General features: G+C 45.8%; 1 protein-coding gene across 1 annotated transcript in view; it reads right to left on the bottom strand.

Moving 5' to 3' along the window:
• The window catches only part of ZNF618 (zinc finger protein 618), a 1318203-nt gene extending 1306130 nt beyond the window's left edge, over window positions 1–12073 (bottom strand). The window contains 1 exon segment of the mRNA XM_030206036.1: window positions 11977–12073. The gene's annotated coding sequence lies outside the window, so the exon portion shown is untranslated.
• Between the last annotated feature and the right edge of the window lie 11784 nt (window positions 12074–23857).

Genomic DNA, 23857 nt, shown 5'->3' with positions numbered 1-23857 from the left:
TAGGAAACAGAGAGTGGGCTTAAATGGGCAGTATTCACAATGGAGAAGGGTAGTTAGTGGGGTTCCTCAGGGGTCTGTGCTAGGACCGCTGCTTTTTAATATATTTATAAATGATTAAGAGATGGGAGCCACTAGCGAGGTAATTAAATTTGCTGATGACACAAAGTTATTCAAAGTCGTTAACTCGCGATAGGATTGTGAAAAATTACAGAAGGACCTTACGAGACTGGGAGACTGGGCAGCTAGATAGCAGATGATGTTTAATGTGAGCAAGTGCAAGGTGATGCATGTGGAAAAAAAGAACCTGAATTATAGCTACGTCATGCAAGGTTCCACTTTAAGAGTTACGGACCAAGAAAGGGATCTGGGTGTCGTCGTCAATAATACACTGAAACCTTCTGCTCAGTGTGTTGCTGTGGCTAGGAAAGCAAATAGAATGTTGGGTATTATTAGGAAAGGTATGGAAAACAGGTGTGAGGATGTTATAATGCCGTTATATCGCTCCATGGTGCGACCGCACCTTGAGTATTGTGTTCAATTCTGGTCGCCACATCTCCAGAAAGATATAGTGGAACTGGAAAAGGTGCAGCGAAGGGCGACTAAAATGATAGCAGGGATGGGACGACTTCCCTATGAAGAAAGACTAAGCAGGTTAGGGCTTTTCAGCTTGGAGAAGAGACGGCTGAGGGGAGACATGATAGAGGTATATAAAATAATGAGTGGAGTGGAACAGGTGGATGTGAAGCGTCTGTTCACGCTTTCCCAAAATACTAGGACTAGGGGGCATGCGATGAAACTACAGTGTAGTAAATTTAAAACAAATCAGAGAAAATATTTCTTCACCCAACGCGTAATTGAACTCTGGAATTCATTGCCGAAGAACATGGTGAAGGCGGTTAGTTTGGCAGAGTTTATTTTCAACATTTTTATTGATGACAATCAAAATAAGATACATTCCACATCTGGCATAAATAACATATCAACATCATAACATACATAACAGAAAGCCAATGATTGAGTCCGTCATCAATTTTTGTTTTCACATTTTCACCCTCCCCCTCTACCCTCCCATCCTCTCACATCACTACCCCTTCCCCTCCCGTTGCCCTCTCCCCTCCGTCACATGCCCTAGGACTTGGACTCTGATAGTCCTAGGGTACCCCCCCCCCTCCGCTAGTGGAGCCATATATGTCTCATGGACGCTCGCTGGGGCTCCCGATAATGTCGTGTTACCCCTTGTTCAGAAGCAAACTATGCCCTTTTGGACTCAATGCCTGTAATTAAGGGCCCCAGGTCTGTGTAAAACATGCTAAGCACTTCGGGGACCCCCTAGCCCCTCTTGCCTCCCAAGTAGTCAGCAGATGTACTTGATTCCTCCAGTGCCAGTAAGCTGGCGCCTCCGGCACAGTCCAGTAAGATACTTTTCCGGGCCACCAAACACATTTTATGGCTCAGGAGTCGAGCTGTCTTAGATTGCATGCGAAATGCCCCTTGCGTATTTAGCACAAAGTGGTCCCAGGATCCCATCACAGGGGTCCCCAACAGTTGAGATATAAACCTAGTAATCTCCCCCCATAAAGCCTTCACTCCGGGGCATTCCCAAAAAGCATGATACAGTGTATGTGGGAAGTGGCCACATTTAACACATGTAGCCCCCTGCAGGAAATCTGCATGAGCCAATTGCTGCCCCAGCATATATGCCCGCAGAATGACTCTGTACCCACTTTCCCAGAGCCTCTCATCTAGACTAATGGCTGGGATTCCTTGCAGTGTGAGCCCCACATTCCACCCCGTTAATGTGGTCCCCGATTCCTGTTCCCATTTTTGTTTGATATCTGCAAAGTTTTTAGGGGGCTTACACCTGACTAAAGCTTTGTGGAGTGCTGACACTGACATTCCCGTGACCTCCAGTTCCCGAAAAAAATCTCGTAGCTTGCTTCCCAGTTGCTGCCGCAGCAACTCAGGGTCAAATACTGAGATGTAATGTTTGACTTGGGCGTATGCAAACCGAGCCCCCCAAGTCGCCCCGATCAGAGTCTGCAGTTCCTCGTATCCTATTAAATTCCCATCCTCCCTTCCCAGCCGCTCCCATGCCAAGAACGTCGGGTTATCCAAACCTGGTTCGAAAGCTGGATTCCCCATGAAGGTCAACTGATCCGACGTTGAAGGGCTAGCTTGGCAGAGTTTAAAAAGGGGTTAGACGGTTTCCTAAAGGACAAGTCCATAAACCGCTACTAAATGGACTTGGGAAAAATCCACAATTCCAGGAATAACATGTATAGAATGTTTGTACATTTGGGAAGCTTGCCAGGTGCCCTTGGCCTGGATTGGCCGCTGTCATGGATAGGATGCTGGGCTCGATGGGGTCTTTTCCCAGTGTGGCATTACTTATGTACTTATGGATGAGGCAGTGTGTTTTTTCTGTGCTCAGTTTCAATTGGAATGAATCTGCCCATGAGTCCATGGTGTTCAGGTCAAACTTGATTTCGTTGGTGATTTCTGTCAGATCGTGTCTGAAGGGAATGTAAATTGTGACATCGTCTGCATAAATGAACGGGTTGAGGCCTTGGTTGGATAAGCTTTGGCCAGTGGGACCATCATTATGCTGAAGAGTATTGGTGATGGTGGTGATCCTTGAGGTACTCCGCAGTCTGCTTTCCACGGCGGTCATATGTTTGAATTTGATTTTACTTGGTATGTTCTGGTGGTTAGGAAACCCTTGATCGAGTTAAGTGTGTTTCCACCAATCCCGAAGTGGTCTAGCAGTCTTAGTAGTATATTGTGGTTTACCATATTGAAAGCGCTCAACATGTCAAATTTGAGGAGAAGTATGCTTTTACCTGTAGCTATTTCCTGCTTGAATTTGGCCAGGAGCGCGACTAGTACAGTTTCAGTACTGTGGAGGGGGCGGAATCCTGATTGTGATTCATGTAGTATTGAGAACTTGTCCAGGTATTTAGTGAGCTGTCTGGTCACCAGGCTCTCCATGTAATCCGTTGGGTTGGTCTTGAGCCCTTGGGTCCTGGCCAAGGCCAGCAGAGCGCCGGCCCAGGCCAAGGGGAGACCGACCCACCACCACACACCCCAGCTACACAATACCCCTAAGCTACCCTTCCCCGCAGTCCCTCAGGAAGAAAAGGAAACAGGCATATAGGCGGGCCTCACGGCCGAACTGGAACCCAGGCACACAGAGCCACTCGTGCGAGCCTCACGGCCGAACTGGAACCCAGACACACACAGGGAGGGGTGAAAGAACCCAGAGGGCCCCCCGGGACCCCAAGAAGCTAGTCACGTGCTAAACACCAGCAACAGAGCAGAGGGAGTAGTAAAAGAACCAGAGCCGGGCCGCGCCCTCCCAGGGGACTAGCGCAGGACAGGGGAACTAATGCAGCAGGCCCCGGAACCCCCAGAGGACAAGGGGAGGGCCACCAGAGGACCGGGCTACCTCCCATGACACCGTAGCCAGGCCCTCCCCAGGACGGAACGGAAAAGAAATCCTAAAGGCCACAAAAGCCAGAGATAGGTACAGCAAACCAAAAAGGGAGAGATAGCCCCCCAGCCAGAGGCACAAGACACAAAAGGGAGGCATAAAGCCCTTGCCTCAAATCCACTGAAAACGGAGGCAGAGACACAGTATACAAAGGGTTAAACTTGCTGAGCCAGCAAGCCGGCACACGAGAGAGAGAGAAAGCTCCTAAAGTCAACAAACAATTAGAGAGAACGCTCCCGACAAGGGGGAGCACTGCCCTACTGAACAAACTCCCAGTCAGAGGCAGGGCCACAATACACACAGTACACAAAGAGGCTCATTTTCAAAGCACTTAGCCTCCCAAAGTTCCATAGAAACCTATGGAACTTAGCCTCCCAAAGTGCTTTGAAAATATGCCTCAAAGGGTCAAATTCACTGAGCCAGCTGACCAGCACTCGGGGAAGGGAAATCCTAAGTAAACAATCAACCAGAGAGAACGCTCTCAGACAAGCAGCCTAGCTGAAGCGGAGGCTGAACCAAACCCAGCCCCCACCGACAAACAAGCAGCTGGCTTCCCACTGAGAACTGCAAGGAGCAAAGGGAAGCCCAGTTGGAAGCAGGAGCACACCCTGCACCCAGCTCTATACACAAAGGAAAAGGGAAAAGAATCTTAGCACAGGAACACACAGAATCAAAAGTCAGCACACCGTACTGACAGGCTTCCGTCACACACAGATGCAACGCCAAAGCAGAGTAGATAGCAACATGCAGGCTTAAGTACTACCCACTGACATCAGCACAAACCCTGGCAGCCAATCAGAAGAGACGTCCTCCCTCTCCCCCTGCCAAACCTGCAGAATCATAACAATCCATCAATTTGACGACTAGTGGGATGGATGCAACTGGGCGGTAGTTGGTGAGATCATATCTTTTTTTCTTAATGTCTTTTGGTATTGGGGTGAGTAGGATGTTGCCATGTTCCTCAGGGAAGAGACCTTTTTGGAGCATGTAGTTTAAGTGGGATGTGAGGTCCGCTATGAAGCGGTCAGGGGCGGATTTAAGTAGGTGGCTGGGGCAGGTGTCCAGTTTGCAGTGGGTACTGGAGAACCTATGAGTCGCCTGTGTGACTGATTCAATGGTGAGGAGAGCAAATTTTGACCAGGAACGATCTGCTGGGTATTCTCCAAAGGTTGGATCCATGCCACCGATGAAGTTTCGATGTCCTTTCTACAATATATCTGAAAAAGATCTTGTCACCTCTCTTTACATCTTTAGCCATTTTTTCTTCCACTTGCGCTAGCCGTATTTCCCTCTTCGCTTCTTTGAGTTTAATCCGATAACCTTTTCCGTGATCCTCTCGTTGTGTTCTTTTGTATTTCTTGAACAAAGCCTCTTTTGCTCTTATTTTTTCAGCTACTTGTTTGAAGAACCATATATTTATTTATTTGTTGCATTTATACCCCGCTCTTTCCCGCTCGGTAGCAGGCTCAGTGCGGCTTATATAGTATGGAATTACATAGAGGGGCATAATCGAACGTCACCGGCGATCTATTTTTGCGGCGGCGCAACAGCTGGCCGGAACCGTATTATCTAAAAAAAAGATGGCCAGCCATCTTTTTTTTTCAATAATACGGTTTAGCCCGGCCAAATGCCACAGTTCGACGGGTTTGAGATGGCCGGTTTTGTTTTTCAGCAATAATGGAACACAAATGCCAGCGATCTCAAACCCGGTGAAATCCAAGGCATTTGGTCGTGGGAGGAGCCAGCATTTGTAGTGCACTGGTCCTCCTCACGTGCCAGGACACCAACCGGGCACCCTAGGGGGCACTTCTAAAAAATTTTTAAAAATATACAAATACCTCCCAGGTGCACAGCTCCCTTACCTTGGGTGCTGAGCCCCCCAAATCCCCCCAAAACCCACTCCCCACAACTCTACACCACTACCATAGCTCTTATGGGTGAAGGGGGGCACCTACATGTGGGTACAGTGGGTTTTGCGGGGGGGGGCAGGTTGGAGGGCTCAACACTTATCACCACAAGTGTAACAGGTAGGGGGGGATGGGCCTGGGTCTGCCTGCCTGAAGTGCACTGCACCCATTAAAAACTGCTCCAGGGACTTGCATACTGCTGTCAGGGAGCTGGGTATGACATTTGAGGCTGGCATACAGGCTGGTAAAAAAAGATTTTTATTTTTTTTTGGGTGGGAGGGGGTTGGTGACCACTGGGGGACTTACGTGAAGGTCATCCGGTCAGTTGGGGCACCTTTTTGAGGCTTGGTCGTGAAAATAAATGGACCAAGTAAACCCGGCGAAATACTGATTAATGCCGCTTATTTTTTCCATTATCCGCGAAAGCCGGCCATCTGGTAGCCACGCCTATGGCCACCTTTGCTACGCCGCTGACACGCCCCCTTGAACTTTCGCCGGCGCGGCGACGGGAAAGCGGTGATGGTGTCAAAAATGTGGCTTTTGATTATACGGATTTTGCTGCTTTTGAAAATCGCGGCCCATCTCCCGATTTATGTTGGAAGATCACCGGCGAAAGATCACTTTCAAAAAATAAGACTGATAGTATCACAGAAAGAACACAGCTGTAGCAATACTAGAGGTATGATGTGGTTGTTAGGAAATAGGTTGAGATAGGTGAAATGGGCAGGGGATGTAGGGGTAGGAGAGGTAGGAGTGGTGTAGAGTGGGTTCCTAGGTTAAGCCTGGTCATTTGGGTAGGCTTGCTTGAAGAGGTAAGTTTTTAGCAACTTCTGGAAGGGTAGATGGTCGCTAACTGTTCGAATGGGTCTTGGTAAGGCATTCCAGAGTTGGCTGCCTATAACGGAGAAGTTGGATGCGTAGTACGTTTTGTACTTGAGATCTTTGCAGTTGGGAAGGTGTAGATTGAGATATGTTTGAGAGGATTTTGATCCGTTTCTAGCTGGTAGGTCAATCAGGTTGGCCGTGTAGCTTGGAGATTCTCCGTAGATAATCTTGTGAACCAGTGATTGGACTTTGAAGTTTATTTATTCGTTGACAGGGAGCCAGTGGAGTTCTTCACGAAGAGGTGTTGAGCTTTCAAATCGTGATTTACCAAAAATGAGTCTGGCTGCCGTGTTCTGGGCGGTCTGGAGTTTTTTCAGGATTTGGGCCTTACAGCCAATGAAAATGCTGTTGCAGTAGTCAGCGTGGGTAAGTACAGTGGATTGTACCAAGTTGTGGAACGTTTTTAGGGGGAGATATGGTTTTACTCGTTTCAGCACCCACATCATGTTGAACATATAGGCTTCCTCTTTCTCTTGTTTTTGTTTACTTTCCTTGCATAAAGATCAGTTGATATATTTATAGCAGCCTTTATCTTTGACCATTGAATTTCCACTTCTCCTATGCCTTCCCATGCCAACAGCTCCTTCTTCAGGTATTCCCCCATTGAAATCCAGTACTTCGAGTTTTGTGCGTCCGCACTCCGCCTATGCCCTTATAACAATGTGTTATAATGTAATGTGTTGATCACTATTACATAGGTGGGCACTCCATCGGATATTGGAAACACTTCCTCCATTCGTGAGCACTAGATCCAGCATCGACCCTTCCCTCATGGGTTACCATTAGTCTGAGCAAGGCACTTTGACAGGCATCCACAAGCTCCCTACTTCTTTCCAATTCTGCAGACGGGACATTCCAATCCACATCAGACAAGTTGAAATCTCCCAACAGTAGCACCTCCCCTTTCATACCAATCTTTTTTTATTATTATTTTTTTATTTATAATCATTTAAATTTTTACAAGCGATAAAACAACTTGCTGGAAATACAGAGAAAGTAATATGTAGGAATTATTTCAGTCAGGTAATTCTATTCTCTTCCTTAGACCACTAAATAGGGAGAGTGAAACAAGATAAGGAGATTAAAAAGTAAACAGAAAAAAAAACCGTGGTATTAACCTGATTATCCCCAGATATTAGTCGTCTAATTCATTATTCCACATTGATCATCTGGTTGGCTTCTTCAAGGCCAATACGGTGTATAGTCAAATCATTTCATTGAAAACATACTTATTGTCCAATATTAGTTAGAAATAATACATCTGATTACATTCTCTTTTAAAAACCAGAAGTTATTTAACAATACATATACTTAAGTCTCTAATTCAAATCCCACTGATTAAAGTAATCCCAGTTTTCACAGGCTTCACTCCTTTTAAAGTAATAATTTGAGCAAATATTTCAAAGGAAAACTTTAGGAGTCATACCTGGAACTCTGGGAAAAACAATAATCTCAATATTAATCATCTATAATAATATTCATTTTATTATTCAAAATTTCTGGTCTATTATCATTTTCAAAATCATAACCACTTCTTGCTCATGTAGAATCATTTGTTATATCAATTTTTTACTCTCAAAGGGTTCAGTTGAATTGTCCATGTAACTCTCTGATAAAATTATATCTGAAACAAAATTATTTACTGCCACAGTTAGGTCCCGAAGCGCCTTCCAGATGGTATTCAATGTAACCTCCACGGGAGCCAAAAACTCCAAGTTGATTTCTCATAGGTGTTTAGGAGTGGTTCTGCCGATTCGGGTTCTGCTGTAAACGTCCTCCGTTTCAGCATATACCTCTAAATATAACAATCTTTTGAATATCTTCTATCAGTTCCTTGTCTAGCTTCTCCGTTTGTGCCGGAGGTCTGTAGATAACCCTCATGTGAATACAGGTTCCATCTTCTCTTTCCAGGACGATCCATAAAGCTTCTTCCTTTCCCCAGGTTCCCCGCTTTTCAGCCATTCTCATATTGTCTCTCACATACAGTGCCACTCCTCCACCTCTTCGACTCTCTCTATCCTTCCTAAAAAGATTATAGCCCGGACATAGGCGGTCAGTGGCCCAACTGTGTGGGGAGGCTAAAGGGGGCGGGGTTAAGGGTGGGGCCAGGGGTGGAGCTTAAATCCATAATTGTCTGATAACACACAGAAAAATAAAAATAAAAATAAGTCACAATTAATACCTTTTATTAAATTTAGATATTAGATATGTATCATATGTCAAAGAATAAAGTGGTTGCTCAAAGCATATACTAACCACAATCGCTCAACTGCAAAACACTATGCACAACTTTGTGCAAAAACACACTCAGAACCTTACTGTACCATAAATATTACACTGGCAGAACCTAATACACCAATATACCACCCAGACGGAAAATGCAGACCATCAACAATATGAAACAAGGGATCATAATATCACAATTCTCATGTACAGCCACAAAACACCCTAATTCATGTTTAATGTGGGATAAAATGCCATAAATAAGTAAATAAATATAAACTTTTAACGTTGAGCACCTGATTCTCAAAGTGGACATATTCCAAACACTATAATGAAAATAAAATGATCTTTTCTACCTTTGTTGTCTGGTGACTTTGTTTCTCTGATCATGCTGGCCTAGTATCCGATTCTGCTGCTATCTGTCCTCTTGACTCCGTTTCCAGGGCTTCCTTTCCATTTATTTCTTTACTTTCCGCCTTTCTTCTTCATTTCTTGTCCTACATCCGTAAGTAAAAGCTGGGTCCTCCGCAGACTTGACTGTCCAGTGGATCCAGCTTCTGCCTATTTTCTCCATCCATGTGCAGTTTTTCTCCTCTCTTCCTTTTCCCTCATCTCATCTCCTTCCTCTCTCTTCCCTCCCCTCCCCTCTGTCCAGCAATTTCTCCTCTCTCCCTGGGCCCAGCCCTCCCATCCATGCTCCATTCTCCCCTGCCGCCTCCATTCATCCATATCCAGCAATTCCCCTCTCTCCCTGAGCCCTGCCCTCCCATCCATGTCCATCCATGCTCCTCTCTCCCCTGCCCCCTCCATTCACCCATATCCAGCAATTCCCCTCTCTCCTTGAGCCCTGCCCTACCATCCATGCTCCTCTCTCCCCTGCCCCCCTCCATTCTTCCATATCCAGCAATTCCCCTCTCTCCCTGAGCCCTGCCATCCCATCCATGTTCCTCTCTCCCCTGCCCCAACTGCCCACCCTCTTCTCCCCCCCCCCAAGATCCCGTTCCTTTTTTTTTCTTTTAAATTTACCTCCGAGTCCAGCAGCGCAACGTCAGTGAAAGCGCTCCCAGTGAAAGTGCTTCCCTTCGCTCAGTGTCCCGCCTTCTTCTGACATCATGACATCAGAAGAAGGCGGGACACTGAGCGAAGGGAAGCGCTTTCACTGATGTTGTCGCTGCGCTGCCGGACTCGGAGGTAAATTTAAAAGAAAAAAAAAAGGAAAGGGATCTTGGGGGGGGGGGGGGGAGAAGAGGGTAGGCAGTTGGAACATGGGAGCGGGAGGGCGAGGTAAGCATGGCATGGCTGCGTGTTGGGCGGGCCCTGGGTGCAAGACTCGCGCAGGAGGACGGAGGCAGAGACCTCACCGGTCAGAAAGATCTGTTTGGAGGAGCGACCCCTCCCCCTGCGCCCCACCTAGCAGCCAAGGGAAGTCCATGATTGGGCTGGCTGGGGAGGCTTAGCCTCCCCAAGCCTCTTATACGGGGCACCTATGAGCCCGGAATAGTCACATCCCATTCATGGGAATCATTGAACCACGTCTCTGTAATAGCAACAATATCCAAAGTTTTCTTCAAACATCAAGGCTTGCAAGTCTTGAACCTTTTACCTAGACTACGAGTATTTGTGCTCATTGCTTTCCATGTGCTTAGCAAGTTTAGGTGGTTTTCTATATTTAGATAGATGACCTTTCCCTCTGCCATCATGTTTATTCTGGGGGATACTTTCTGAATTCCCTTGTTTCCTTTTCTCACCCCCGCCTTCTAGTTTAAATGTCTAGAAACATACTATCTGAATTTCTCCCCAAGGATCCTTTTTCCTGTCACAGAAAGATGTAGCCCATCATTACTGTACAGCCTGTTATTTTTCCACGTATTACCCCATGCTCCTATGTATCTAAAACCTTCTTTACACCAAGACTCAAGCCACTTATTGAAATCCACTGTTTTGCATAGTCTTTCCTCTCCCTTCCCCCATGCAAAACATACAAATTAAAGTTACCAAATCAAGTCAACATGGTAGGCAAGGCTGAAAATAATAATAATAATAAAGTAGGTGGCCTGGGTTAACAGCTTTAAAAACAGCATACTGTAAACAGCTTTAAAAACCCCTTTCAGTTCTATCAGGAATCCTAATAGGATTTCATTTTCTAAAATACTCATACAGTAGTTTAATCTAAGATTAAAACCTGATTCAAAATATCTATTTTTTAATCTGAATTTCAAAATGTTATGCAAATTTTCCATACAGATCAGTTATAATATACCTACAAATTGACCTGCATTTTATTTTGAAATAAAAAAATTAGCTCATGCACAAAAAATTGTAACTGTGAAATAAAAATATGGACATTTAAATTCTATGAAGTCCATCTATAAACCAAATCCTAGTTTAAAAAATAAAATTATGCAAAACATACAATAAATTAAAATATGAAGATTTAGTTTCACCTCACTTACAAAATATATACAAAGTTAAAAAATTTGGGTGTGTCTACTACAAATTTTCAAATTGTATTTTTTCATAAGATCCTACATTCTAAAGCTATTGATTTAAACTTAACTGATGTCACACTAAACCAGAATTATTTCACATTTCAATTGTATTAAACCCCAACTTTTTTTTTTTTTTAAATCATTGAATAAAAATGACAAAAACATTATTATTTCTCTACATTTTCAAGTTTAAAATATATGTTTCACCAGGCTAATAAAACAAAATCAAAATTGATTTTAATTTTAATTTACATATGCAGATTAATCAAGAACAAATTTATTCAGCATTCATTTAAAAATATTAGCAGAATCTCTTTAACTCTCCTTTTTCAATATTCTCACAATTCAAACTTTTCTAAAAAGGGAAAGAGGAAAAAAAAGAGCAAATATTTCCTTTTTTCAATTTTAATTTCTTTTATTTACAAAATAGTATCCTCTAGGTGGCGTTGTTTTAATGAAACAAAACTGCCGTTTCAGAAAAAAAAAACTGGAAAAAATTGAAAAAGAGACATAAAAGAGGGGGCCTTAAAAATCTTCTGCTTTATAGACATGTAAAGAAGGAAAGGGGTTGTTAAAGCAGAGAAACGCGGCTCCGCAAAAAAAAATACTGCCGAACCAGATCTGGCAAATTCGAGAATTTTTTTTTTTCTTTTTAGAAACCTTGTTTCATTTTTCTAAAACGAGAATTGTCCAAACTGACATGGCTGACTCTGCTGGCTTTGTTTTCCCAGCCGGTAACCAATTTAATCAATCTCGACAAATTAAAAATTAAAAAGGAGACACGAACAGCCGATCTTCTTAGGTTTTCCATGGAATTTCAGAAATAAATTTTTTAAAAATTCTTCGCCCCCTGCTCCTGCTCCTACTCCTCCCCCCTAACAAAAAAAATGCGTTCTCAATTTTTTTTTTTTTTCAAGTAACACAACCATGAAAACGCTTTCCAAGTACAGGGGAAGCCCGGGTAATGTGCCGGCTCAGTTACCTTGGCCGCTGGAGGTGGTACATGTGGCTGCCAAGGCTCCGCTGTCCGCTGCTACTGCTCTCGCCGCGTCCGGTGCTCGGTGCGCGCTCTCCCCGCCTCGTTCGGGCCGGAGAGGAGAAGGAGGTAGTGTGAATGGGAGGGGGATGGAGGAGGTGCTGCGTGCTGTGAGCACAGTGCAATGTGTGCGCGGCACAAAAGAGCCCGGCCGTCCGCGCGTCCTGAAGTCTACCCACCGCACCGATCTCTGTGCTCTAGAGATAGCAGCAGGTTTGTGGAGTGCAAGATATACGTTAAAGTAAGGCGTGCTCCTTCGGATTCTGAATCACTCTGTTATATGTTTAATGAGCGTTATCAGTCGATACATGTCCTGGCCACCATACCTCCGGCCTTTCTCTGCACATTGGCGGCTGACGAAGAGGAAGAGACTGCCGGTACGAGGCTAGTAGGAGCTCGCGGTCGGTGCCAGTGCGGATGCGGGCGGTGCAGAAGCGGCAGCAGCAATAAGAGTTGAAACCTAGGTGGCTAGTATTCAGCAGGGGCCTGGAGGCTACAGATCAATACAAAAACAGCTAGGCTCCTGAAAGAAAGATTTCTCTGGGTAACTTATTTTTTTCTGTACCTTCCTAACCCCAGATATCGCCTTTCAGTTTTTGATATGTATATGCATCCTTCATTCTGTATATACATTTAGCTTCCAAACATTTTTTGCAGATGTGCTTTTAATGAAGTTCAAAATGTAAGGCGTGCACACGCCCATGAGCTTATCTTAGCCTACAGTTTACCAGATCTGAAATAATGAAAATCACAGGGCCAAGATAAACGGTGCACTGAAGTTGGAGTATCCACTTCGTAAAAAAAGAACCTTCGTTATCTGGGAGGGGAAAGGTAAAAGTCGGATCTCATGATCCTCTGAGTGAGTACTACTTTAAAAATGGAGCGCTGTTCTATTTTGACTGCCGCTGCTACTTTCGGTATGTAGCGAGCCCCCAAACTAATGTGCTTGTACCCACAGGAACTGTTGGATCACGGTGCATGTTGCCCATCTTGTGTGAATGAGAGCTGGATCCAGATGGATCCTGGCCTTTGGGTGGGACTAAGTGCAGGATACAGATGGATCCAGCCCTTACAGTGTGAATTAGTACTGGATCTGGGTGGATTCAGCCCTACTGAGTAGAAGTTCTGGCTCTGGGTCCATCCAGCCCTTTGGAGGAGAAGGGGTGCTGGCTCTGGCCCTGGGTCCATCCAGCATCCAGCCCTTTAGAGGAAAAGGAGTGCTGGCTCAGGGTCCATCCAGCTGAGAAGGGGCTCGGGGTCCATCCAGCTCTTTGGAGGAGAAGGAGCGCTGGCCCGGGGTCCATCCAGCTCTTCGGAGAAGGAGTGCTGGCCCTGAGTCCATCCAGCCCTTCAGAGGAGGAGTGCTGGCCCGGAGTCCATCCAGCCCTTCAGAGGAGGAGTGCTGGCCCGGAGTCCATCCAGCCCTTCGGAGGAGGAGGAGCGCTGGCCTGGGGTTCATCCAGCCCTTCGGAGGAGGAGGAGCGCTGGCCCGGGGTCCATCTAGCCCTTTGGAGGAGGAGGAGCGCTGGCCCGGGGTCCATCCAGCCCTTCGGAGGAGAAGGAGCGCTGGCCTGGGGACCATCCAGCCCTTCTGAGGAGGAGAAAGAGCGCTGGCCCAGGGTCCATCCAGCCCATTGGAGGAGAAGGAGTGCTGGCTCAGGGTCCATCCAGCTGAGAAGGGGCTCGGGGTCCATCCAGCTCTTTGGAGGAGAAGGAGCGCTGGCCCGGGGTCCATCCAGCTCTTCGGAGAAGGAGTGCTGGCCCTGAGTCCATCCAGCCCTTCGGAGGAGGAGGAGCGCTGGCCTGGGGTTCATCCAGCCCTTTGGAGGAGGAGGAGCGCTGGCCCGGGGTCCATCCAGCCCTTCGGAGGAGAAGGAGCGCTGGCCTGGGGACCATCCAGCCCTTCTGAGGAGGAGAAAGAGCGCTGGCCCAGGGTCCATCCAGCCCATTGGAGGAGAAGAAGCGCTGGATCAAGGTGGATTCAGCCATCAAGAGGAGAAGGAGCGCTGGATCCAAGTAGATCATGCCCTCCTGAGGAGGATCCAGCTCTTAGGAGGAGGAGAAGATTGTGGCTTTCTCCTTCCAGTCCTGCCCCCTTATCTCCACAGTGTGTCTACAGCCTTCCCAACATTTTATAAAACGTTAGTATTCTTCCTCTGCCCCTACCCCACGTTTTTTTTAGTGTCTCTTTCACCTCCTTTATGGAAGCTAATGTTTATACAGGTTCTGCCCTCTCTTTCTCACTTCACTTCCAACGCCCCCCCCCCCCCCCCCCCCCCGTACAGGAGCTTCCCCTCTCCCAGCAGCACAAAACTCAACTGACAATTGAGAACATGGCAGGCTATGCTGTTTTTATTGCCACTGATTATAATCTAATTAGAGAATGACGTGGGGTCAAAGTTTGTCCACGTCCCCACCCTATCCCCATGAGCTCTGTCCCTACCCCGTGCCCGCAAACTCTGATCCCATCTGCACAACCCTCAAACAGGGTTTACATTTTTATAAAATCATTATATTAAAGTATGAAAATAATATTCTGTACAACTGTCGCTTTATAAATTGCAACCAATACAGAACAAGGATCAACAAAGCCCCTGTCTCCACTCCCCCCTCACAAATATCCAGTGGCGTACCAAGGTGGGGGCGGTCCACCCCGGGTGCACGCCGCTGGGGGGGGTGCTGCGGCGCGCACCTGTCAACTCCGAGTTTGCTAACTTCGCTCATTCGCTGCAGCTCCCTCTGCCCCGGAACAAGTTACTTCCTGTTCCGGGGCAGAGGGAGCTGCCGCGAATGAGCGAAGTTAGCAAACTCGGAGCCGACAGGCGCGCGCCGCGGCATGCACCCGGGGGGTGTCATTTTGCGGGGGGGGGTGCATCGGCGATCCGCCCCGGCTGTCATCCAGGCTAGGAACGCCACTGCAAATATCCCTTCCACTATGAGGAAAACTGAACAAGCCAAATTACTACAGAATGCTACATAGAAAATTCATGGTAACAGAATACCTCGGTCACAAACAGAACACAAATGCCAAATACATAATAGCTGACCAGAAATGATAAACACAAATTAAACCAAAATCCCAAGAAGCCACACCTTGCATGTAGTACAACACCAAAGAAATATTTTTAAAAAATGCATTTCCTCCAATACTGTGCAAAATATAAAGATCACACATGCCAGGGATGGTGTTAACGGAGTGCACCTAGGGCAACTGACCTCTAGCCAGATAAAGCCCTAAGCCTGGTTGAAGCTGAAGAAGGCACTTTTGGGTCCTCTTCCAAATTTCTGCCCTGTGCCCCAGTTATGTTTAACACTATCTCTGGAAAGATACACATTTCAAATCTGACATATTCTATTCACAAAATAGAAAATAAAATTATTTTTTTCTACCTTTGTTGTCTGGTCATTTTATTCTTGAAATCATGTTGGTCCCAGGCTCTGGTTTCAGTTTTCTTCTGTCTTCTCTTAACTCACTCGCCAGGGCGTGCTGCTCATTTGACTTTTCTTCTTTTTCCATGCTCACCACCCATTTTCCATCTCTGTGTACCTAGTTTTCCCATGTTCAGCATCTCCCTTCTCTGTGTCCTCTATACTTTCCTATCCAGCATCTCCTCACCACTCCGTATTCCTTCCCCCTGTGTTCAGCATCTCTCCTTTGTGTCCCTATACCCCCCAAGTCCAGCATCTCCCTTCTGTATTCTATTCTCCCCAACATCTAGCATCTTTCCTCTGTTTCCATATACCCTGTCCCATGACTGGCATTGCCCCTCTGTGTGCATATACCATCCACATGCAGCATCTCCCCTTTGTATTCTTGTCCCTATGCTTCCCTCCATGCCAATCATCTTCCCTTTGTTTTTGAATACCTACTTGTGTCCAACTTCTCCCCTCTCTTCCTCCCCCACACCAATATGTCTCTCTCTCTCTCTCTCTTCCCTCCACTGTGTGTTCAGTATTTCACTCCCTCTTCCTTTCTCTCCTTGGTTTAGCATATCTCTTTTCCTTCCCTTCCCTTTTCTCTTCTGTTCCTACAGGTCCGGCACCTCTTTCCCTTCACTGCAGCCAGCCAGTCTCCCCCCCCCCCCCCCAAAGGGTCCAGTGCCTCTCCCTTCCCTCCAGCCTCCCCCATGGGTCCAGCACCTCTTTTTCCTCCAGTCCCCCCATGGGTCCAGTGCCTCTCTTCATTCCCTCCAACACTAGCCCTCCTGCGGTTCAGTACCTTTCCCTTCCCTCCAGCCCTCCCCCACCCCCCTTGATCCAGCACCTCTCCCTTCCCTGCAGCACCCCCGTCCAGAGCTTCTTTCCAGCCCCCCCCCCCCACAGGTCCAACGCCTCTCTCCCATCTGTCCAGCCCCCACAAGGTCCAGCGCCTCTCTCCAGCCCTAACCCACCTGCGGCTCAGCACCTCTCTCTTCACTCCAGCCCCCCACACACAGTCCAGCATCTCTCTCCCCTCCAGCACCCCCCTGTGGTCCAGCACCTCTCTTCCCTACAGCCCCTCCTCCCCCCCCCCCCCACCATCCAGTACCTTTCTCCCAGCCTCCCTCCTCCCCTGCGGTCCTGCACCCTCCCCCCCCCCCCCCCACCACCACCACCATGGTACCTCTACCATATAGAGTGCCAACAACATCCCCACAGGCCTGTTTCAGGGCCTTCTCTCTGCCGGTCCTGCTTTCTGATGCAACTTCCTGTTAACAGATATTTATGGATAAGATGTTATGAAGATTTAAATTGAAATTAACTGTTTGAAGTCTTTGAAACTGTTCAAAACACAATAAAGTTCCAAAATACAAGGTAAAACATCTTATAAACTTATTTTAAGCATCAATTCCCTTTTAAATAAATTCAGCTGAATTTTCGCAGTATGTGTGTAAGTTCCTTCTTTCTTACAGTTAATATAGGCTTCAAGAACTTTTACTCATGAATGCTTTCACCTCATATATATATATATATATATATATATATATATATATATATATATATATATATATATCTCAGATCAACACTTCTTTCTATACTCTGTTTTCCTTACAATATCATTAACCAGTAAGAACCAATACCTCTTTTGGCTTGACTCTAGGTGGCTGGATCCACTAGTTCAGTGGTTCCAAAACCTGGTCCTGAAGGCAGTCAGGTTTTCAGGCTATCTACAATAAATATGAGAGAGATTTGCATTCAGTGGAGGCAGTGCATGCAAATATCTCTCCTGAATATTCATTGTGGGTATCCTGAAAACCTGACTGGCTGGGGTGCCTCCAGGACACAACATAAGAATAGCCATACCAGTGGTCCATCTAGCCCAATTTCCTGTTTCCAACAATGGCTAATCCAGGTCACAAGTACCTGGCACAAGCACAGTTAGTAGCAACTTTCCATGCTACCTATCCAGGGTCAAGCAGTGGCTTTACCCATGTTTGAGAATCACTGCACTAGTGGTGAATGGCAATGTCTCTCAGGTAAGTATAAATTCAAATAAAACTTCAACTTTACTTAATTCCCCCTCCCTTTTTATTTTAAGTGGATCAGAAAAATATCTGGAGTGTTTTTCCAGAACAGTCCTCAAGTGTGATGTATGTGCAGCATAGATGATGGCATCACTTATCTGCTTCCAGTTCTCTTTAAACTTAGAGCCCTGTTTACTAAGCCGCGTTATAGGCGCGTTAGTGTATGTGCCTACAATATACTTATAGGCGCCTACACAACGTGTGCTAATTGTAGGCATGTTAAAAACGCTAATGCGCATTAGTAAACAGGGCCCTTTGTTTCTTCTCCTTTCTTGGTTAACATCGGGGGCCCTTCTCTTCCAGTTGCTGAAGAATCCAACTGAGAACCTGTAACTATCTGCCTGTCTGTATATATGTGCACTGCCTTTGTGTTCCTATAGAAGCATCAGGATATCTGCACTGTGAGTAGAGAATGACACGGGGACCGATCCCATGGGGGCGGGGATGGTTACAGAGGGGACGGGGACAAGCTTTGTCCCTGTGTCATTTTCTACTTTGAAGCCTGTTAATGAACTGGACTGTTATTTATGCTTGAGTGATGCAGACAACGATATTTTGATTTTTTTTTTTTTTTTTTTAAACAAGCAAACATGCTGGCCACACAGCAAAATTTGCATGGGCGATCCTGTATATCCTGCTACCAGCACATCTTCTAAGACATCTTCTATTGCAGGAAGGACTGTGGAAGACAGGAGAGCTAGACTGAATCCTGAGATTGTTGGTGACATCTTATTCATCCACAGATTAAAAAATCATAACAGTGCTTCATGGGGCATATTTTTCCCCTCTAGGGCATACAAAATGGGTTGTATTTTGTACCCCTGGATAGGATTAGGATTCCTTGGAGTAGTAGATATCAACTGTTGTTGGGGGTTGGAAGGGTAGAGGGTGGTGGTGAGGAGGTTTATTATAGCTGCTCGCTGTTATTATTGTTTTCTATTTGTAATTTATACACAATAGTTGCACAGTATATTGTTCCTTTTTATACTTTAATAAAAATATTTGAATATAGAATCATAATTGTTCGAGGCTTCTGCAGATGAGGACAGAGCCCATGGGAACGGAGATATGGCCTGCGGGGACAGACAGAACCTGCGAGGATGGGGTGGGGACGGAGACAGAACTCGCGGGGACGGGGACAAACTTTGTCCCCGTGTCATTCTTTAACTGTGAGCAACCTGATTGCTTGAAATATCCAATAATTCCTTCCCTAGAATTCCTCTTCTGTACTTTAATTTTATTTCCCTCACTGTTCTAGTTTCTTCCAGAAAGAATGTATTCCTCTTATGTTCACACACACATCAATCAAAATTCTGAGCTGACCTCCTTTAAGAGGTGCCCTTGGTACTCTGGCAGGAAAATTTAGGGGTCCTTTTACTTAAGGTGTGCTAACAAAGTTAGTCGTGCCAATGATTAGCATGCGCTAAATTATAAGGACCACATAGAAATCTAATGGGCTTCTTAACATTTAGTGGGCATCTTATCATTTAGTGTGTGCTAAATCCATTAGAACACCTTAGTAAAAGGATCCCATAGTTTTTATTTTTTGGGGTCCTTTTACTAAGATGCACTAATAGATTTAGCGTGTGCTAAATCTGTTAGCTCACCTTGGTAAAAGGACCCCTTTATCTTTCTCCATGCTAACCAAACTTAGGGCCCCTTTTACAAAGCTGCATTAAAAGGGAGCCTGCCCTAGCATCAGCATGTGTTTTTGATGCGCACTGAGGCACCTCATTTACCGCAGCAAGTAAAAGGCTTTTTTTCTTTTCTTTTTAAAGAAATGGCCGCGCGGTAAGTGAATCATTTACCATCTGACCATTTCAGGGGAGAGCACTTATGCCACCCATTAAGGTGGTGGTAAGGGCTCCTGCGCTAAACCGGCGGTAACTGGGCAGTGTGCGGCACCACCCAATTACTGCCAGGTAAACACCGGCACTACAAAAATAAATATTTTTGTAGCGCCAGATATGGCACACACTGGGGGTGGGAACTAGCGCCAGGTTGCTGTTGTAATCCAGTGGTAGTTCTGCAATAGCGAGCAGAAAGCTCGTGTTGGGCTTACCTCTGCTTAGTAAAAGACCCCCTTTTAGGTCAGAAAAGCTCTGGATAAGAAAAAAGAGAATTCCTTAAATTTCACAGAATTCTTTTAAAACTTTGTTCTGTTTTTCTTAGTTACTTACATGTGCCTATAAATAACAATCCAAAAGCTTAGACCCTGTCTGAGAGACAAAAATATAAAGAAAAGAGGAGTTGGCAGATTTGCTTACAGCCCTGCTGTATCCTTTTCAGGATTAATTACTAAGATTCACACACAGCTTCTTATTCCAAAAATGCTCAACAATATTTTTATAAAAAGCTCTCCAGTGCCTTTACAGTGCTGCAACACTTAAATCACTTTCAAATATAAGAATCAGACTTCAGGAAAGGTTTCAAGATTTATTCAACTTCATTCAGTGGAATTCCCTGAAAATCACTTTTCTTGGAGGCATTCAATGTTAAACCAGATAAAGTTTTCCTTTCTCTCAGAACATTTCCAAGTCCTGGCTCAAATCGCAATTTCTATATTAACTTCAGCTTAGAAAAGTATTACACAAAACTAGTATCACTCCTCTCAGTCTTACAGTTTCTCTCAATTCTTAACCAAATATGACAAATTTTAAATATTTTACATTCTTACAGTCTCACATACACAAACATCCAACCTTCTCTTGATCCCCAGAATCTTCCCCATAAAAAAAAACAGATCTCCATGTGACTGTACCCAGCCAATCAGATTCCTGCTCTCATAACACAGAGGGCCCTGTTTACTAAGCAGCACGCTAGCGTTTTTAGTGCACTAAACCCTAAAGACACCCATAGGAATATATGAGTGTCTCTAGTGTTAGGTACGCTCAAAACACTAGCGCATCTTAGTAAACAGGGCCCTGAAACTGCTGCTTAACTAAAACATACATAAAACCAGTGTTTATGTATGAATAAATTTTGTTTTTTACTTTTTGGGGGCCTTTTAATAAGGTGCGCTAGAGTTCTTAGCTCGTGCTAAAAATCAGCTGGTACTAAACGCTAAGATGCCCATTATATTCCTATGGGCATCTCAGCATTTAACACCAGCTGATTGTTAGTGTGAGGTAAAAATGCTAGCACACCTTAGTAAAAGGTAAAATTAGTCCTTACCTGATAATTTTCTTTCCATTAGTCCCAACAGATCAATACAGAGGCGAGTGGGATATGTCCCTCCACCTGCTGGTAGAGGGACATATCCCACTCATCTCTGGATTGATCTGTGGGACTCTATGGAAGACCCCCTTAATCCCAGACAATGTTGCTAGGAGGTTCTTATGAGAATCATACAAAAATCCCAACCTTTAAAGCTCAAATTCACTTTACGTGGATGACAGATATCACCTGTTTCAGCACAGATACAGCACCAAAAACCTCACAACCTACATCTGCCACCTCTTCTGATCCCAACACATATATTTTTACTGACCAGGGCTCTTTTTCTCTTATAAACATACTTTTATTTACAGCAGGTGGCCCTGCCGATGTCCATGGACACCAATGCGCGGGCATGAATTTTTGTGCCGTTTGCAGGCTCCTACAGCCCCCCCCCCCCTGCACTCCCTTCCTGCTCTGGGACACTGTTACCGGCATTTTGGTGCGGTTTTGCGCAAGTGCAAACACAGCTCTTTAATGCCACCAATGATATGGGCACCGCCAGACCTCCCCAGTACTTAATTTAAAGGCCCCAGGACCACCAAAACCCTTTCCAGGACTGCCCAGCGCTCAGGGCTGCCATTCCTAAGTGTGATGCGCATGCGCAGCTGACGTCACAATGCATTGCATCACCATGCATGCATGTGAGTCACGCCAGCAGCCTGTCACAGACTCAGAGGGTGCCGGGGACTTTCCTGCAGCCTCTCCCTGCAACTCCTGCCGGCCCTGGATGCCTGCAATCACGTTGACCGTGCAACCACCATAGCCATCACTTCTGCTGCCTCCTGGGGGGGGGGGGGCAGACTTCCCCCCAAAGGTAAAATAACAAAGTTTAACCGCTAAGAAACATACTAAGAGGGAAGTTATCTAGTTGGGCTACTGTTAAGGCGTGTTATCTTACTGTTAACCTGGGTTATTAGTAACTATCCTTCCTGTTTACAAAGTCATGCGGCATTGCCGACACAGCCCGTTAAAGTGAATGTGCTATGTCAACAATACCGCACTTCCAGCCGCTAGCGTGTCTTTGTAAACAGGATCCTACTTCTGTTTCAATAAAATGGAGCCTGTGCTAAAATAGCATGAGACAGGGCCATCAAGGGGGGGGGGGGCAAATTTCTCTGGCCCTGGGCCTCCAAGGGGGGCCCGGCGCCGGGTCTCTCTCCCTCTCCTGTTCCCAGTGGCATACCAACAGTGGAGTGGTCCACCCCTGCATTTTAAAACAAATCTCTGAATCGGCAGTGCAGCGCCAGCATGCAGCGCCTTGTGTCTGATTAGGCAGATTAGGTGAAAGAAGCAGATCGCCTCAGGCCTTCCCTCACTGTGTCCTGCCCTTGCGGAAATAGGAAGTTATATCAGAGGAGTGCGGGCCACAGTGAAGGAGGGCCCGAGGCAATCTGCTTCTTTCACCTAATCTGCCTAATCAGAGATTTTTTTTTTAATGCAGGGGGCCGGGTGGCAGGCAGGGGGCTGTCGAGGGAGCTGAGGATAGGCAGGTGGAGGCTGGGTGGGGGGGGGCTCAGATGGGAGAAGGGGGCTGGAACTGGGATCTGAGAAGGGGCAGGAAGGAGAATGGGGCCATGCCTGGGGCAGGTGGAAGAATGGGGCTGGGGCTGAAAAGGGTGGCAGATGACAGAATGGGGCTGAGAAGGGGGTACTTGCTTTGAAAATGAGCCCAATTGGGCATAAGTACATAAGTAATGCCATACTGGGAAAAGACCAAAGGCCCATGAAGCCCAGCATCCCGTCCACGACAGCGGCCAATCCAGGTCAAGGGCACATGGCAGCTTCCCAAACGTACAAACATTCTATACATGTTATTCCCGAAATTGTGGATTTTTCCCAAGTCCATTTAGTAGCGGTCTATGGACTTGTCCTTTAGGAAACTGTCCAAACCCTTTTTAAACTCTGCCAAGCTAACCACCTTCACCACATTCTCCGGCAACGAATTCCAGAGTTTAATTACGCGTTGGGTGAAGAAAAAGTTACTCCTATTTGTTTTAAATGTACTACACTGTAGTTTCATCACATGCTCCCTAGTCTTACTATTTTTGGAAAGCGTGAACAGATGCTTCACATCCACCTGTTCCACTCCACTCATTATTTTATATACCTTTATCGTGTCTCCCCTCAGCCATCTCTTCTCCAAGCTGAAAAGCCCTAGCCTCCTTAGTCTTTCTTCATAGGGAAGTCATCCCATCCCTGCTATCATTTTCGTCGCCCTTCGCTGCACCATTTCCAATTCCACTATATCTTTCTTGAGATGCGATGACCAGAATTGGACACAATATTCAAGGTGTGGTTGCACCATGGAACGATACAATGGCATTATAACATCCTCACACCTGTTTTCTATACCTTTCCTAATAATACCCAACATTCTATTCGCTTTCTTAGTCGCAGCAGCACACTGAGCAGAAGGTTTCAGTGTATTATCAACGACGACACCCAGATCCTTTTCTTGGTCCGTAACTCCTAATGTGGAACCTTGCATGACGTAGCTATAATTCGGGTTCTTTTTTCCCACATGCATCACCTTACACTTGCTCACATTAAACGTCATCTACCATTTAGCTGCCCAGTCTCCCAGTCTCGTAAGGTCCTTCTGTAATTTTTCACAATCCTCTCGCGAATTAATGACTTTGAATAACTTTGTGTCATCAGCGAATGTAATTACCTCGCTAGTTACTCCCATCTCTAAATCATTTATAAATATATTAAAGAGCAGTGGTCCTAGCACTGACCCCTGAGGAACCCCACTAACTACCCTTCTCCATTGTGAATACTGCCCATTTAACCTCACTCTCTGTTTCCTATCCTTCAACCAGTTTTTAATCCACAATAGGCACCTTGTTAAACACCTTTTGAAAATCTAGATACACAATATCAACCGGCTCCCCTTTGTCCACATGTTTGTTTACTCCTTCAAAGAATTGAAATAAATTGGTCAGGCAAGATTTCCCCACACTAAAGCCGTGTGCTGACTTAGTCTCAGTAATCCATGTCCTCGGATGTGCTCTGTAATTTTGTTTTTAATAATAGCCTCTACCATTTTCCCCGGCACCGACGTCAGACTCACAGGTCTATAATTTTCCGGATCTCCCCTGGAA

The sequence above is a fragment of the Microcaecilia unicolor genome, chromosome 6 (assembly GCF_901765095.1).
Source record: "Microcaecilia unicolor chromosome 6, aMicUni1.1, whole genome shotgun sequence".
In the NCBI taxonomy this organism is placed as follows: Eukaryota; Metazoa; Chordata; class Amphibia; order Gymnophiona; family Siphonopidae; genus Microcaecilia; species Microcaecilia unicolor.
This window is presented reverse-complemented; position numbering and strand designations above follow the sequence as displayed.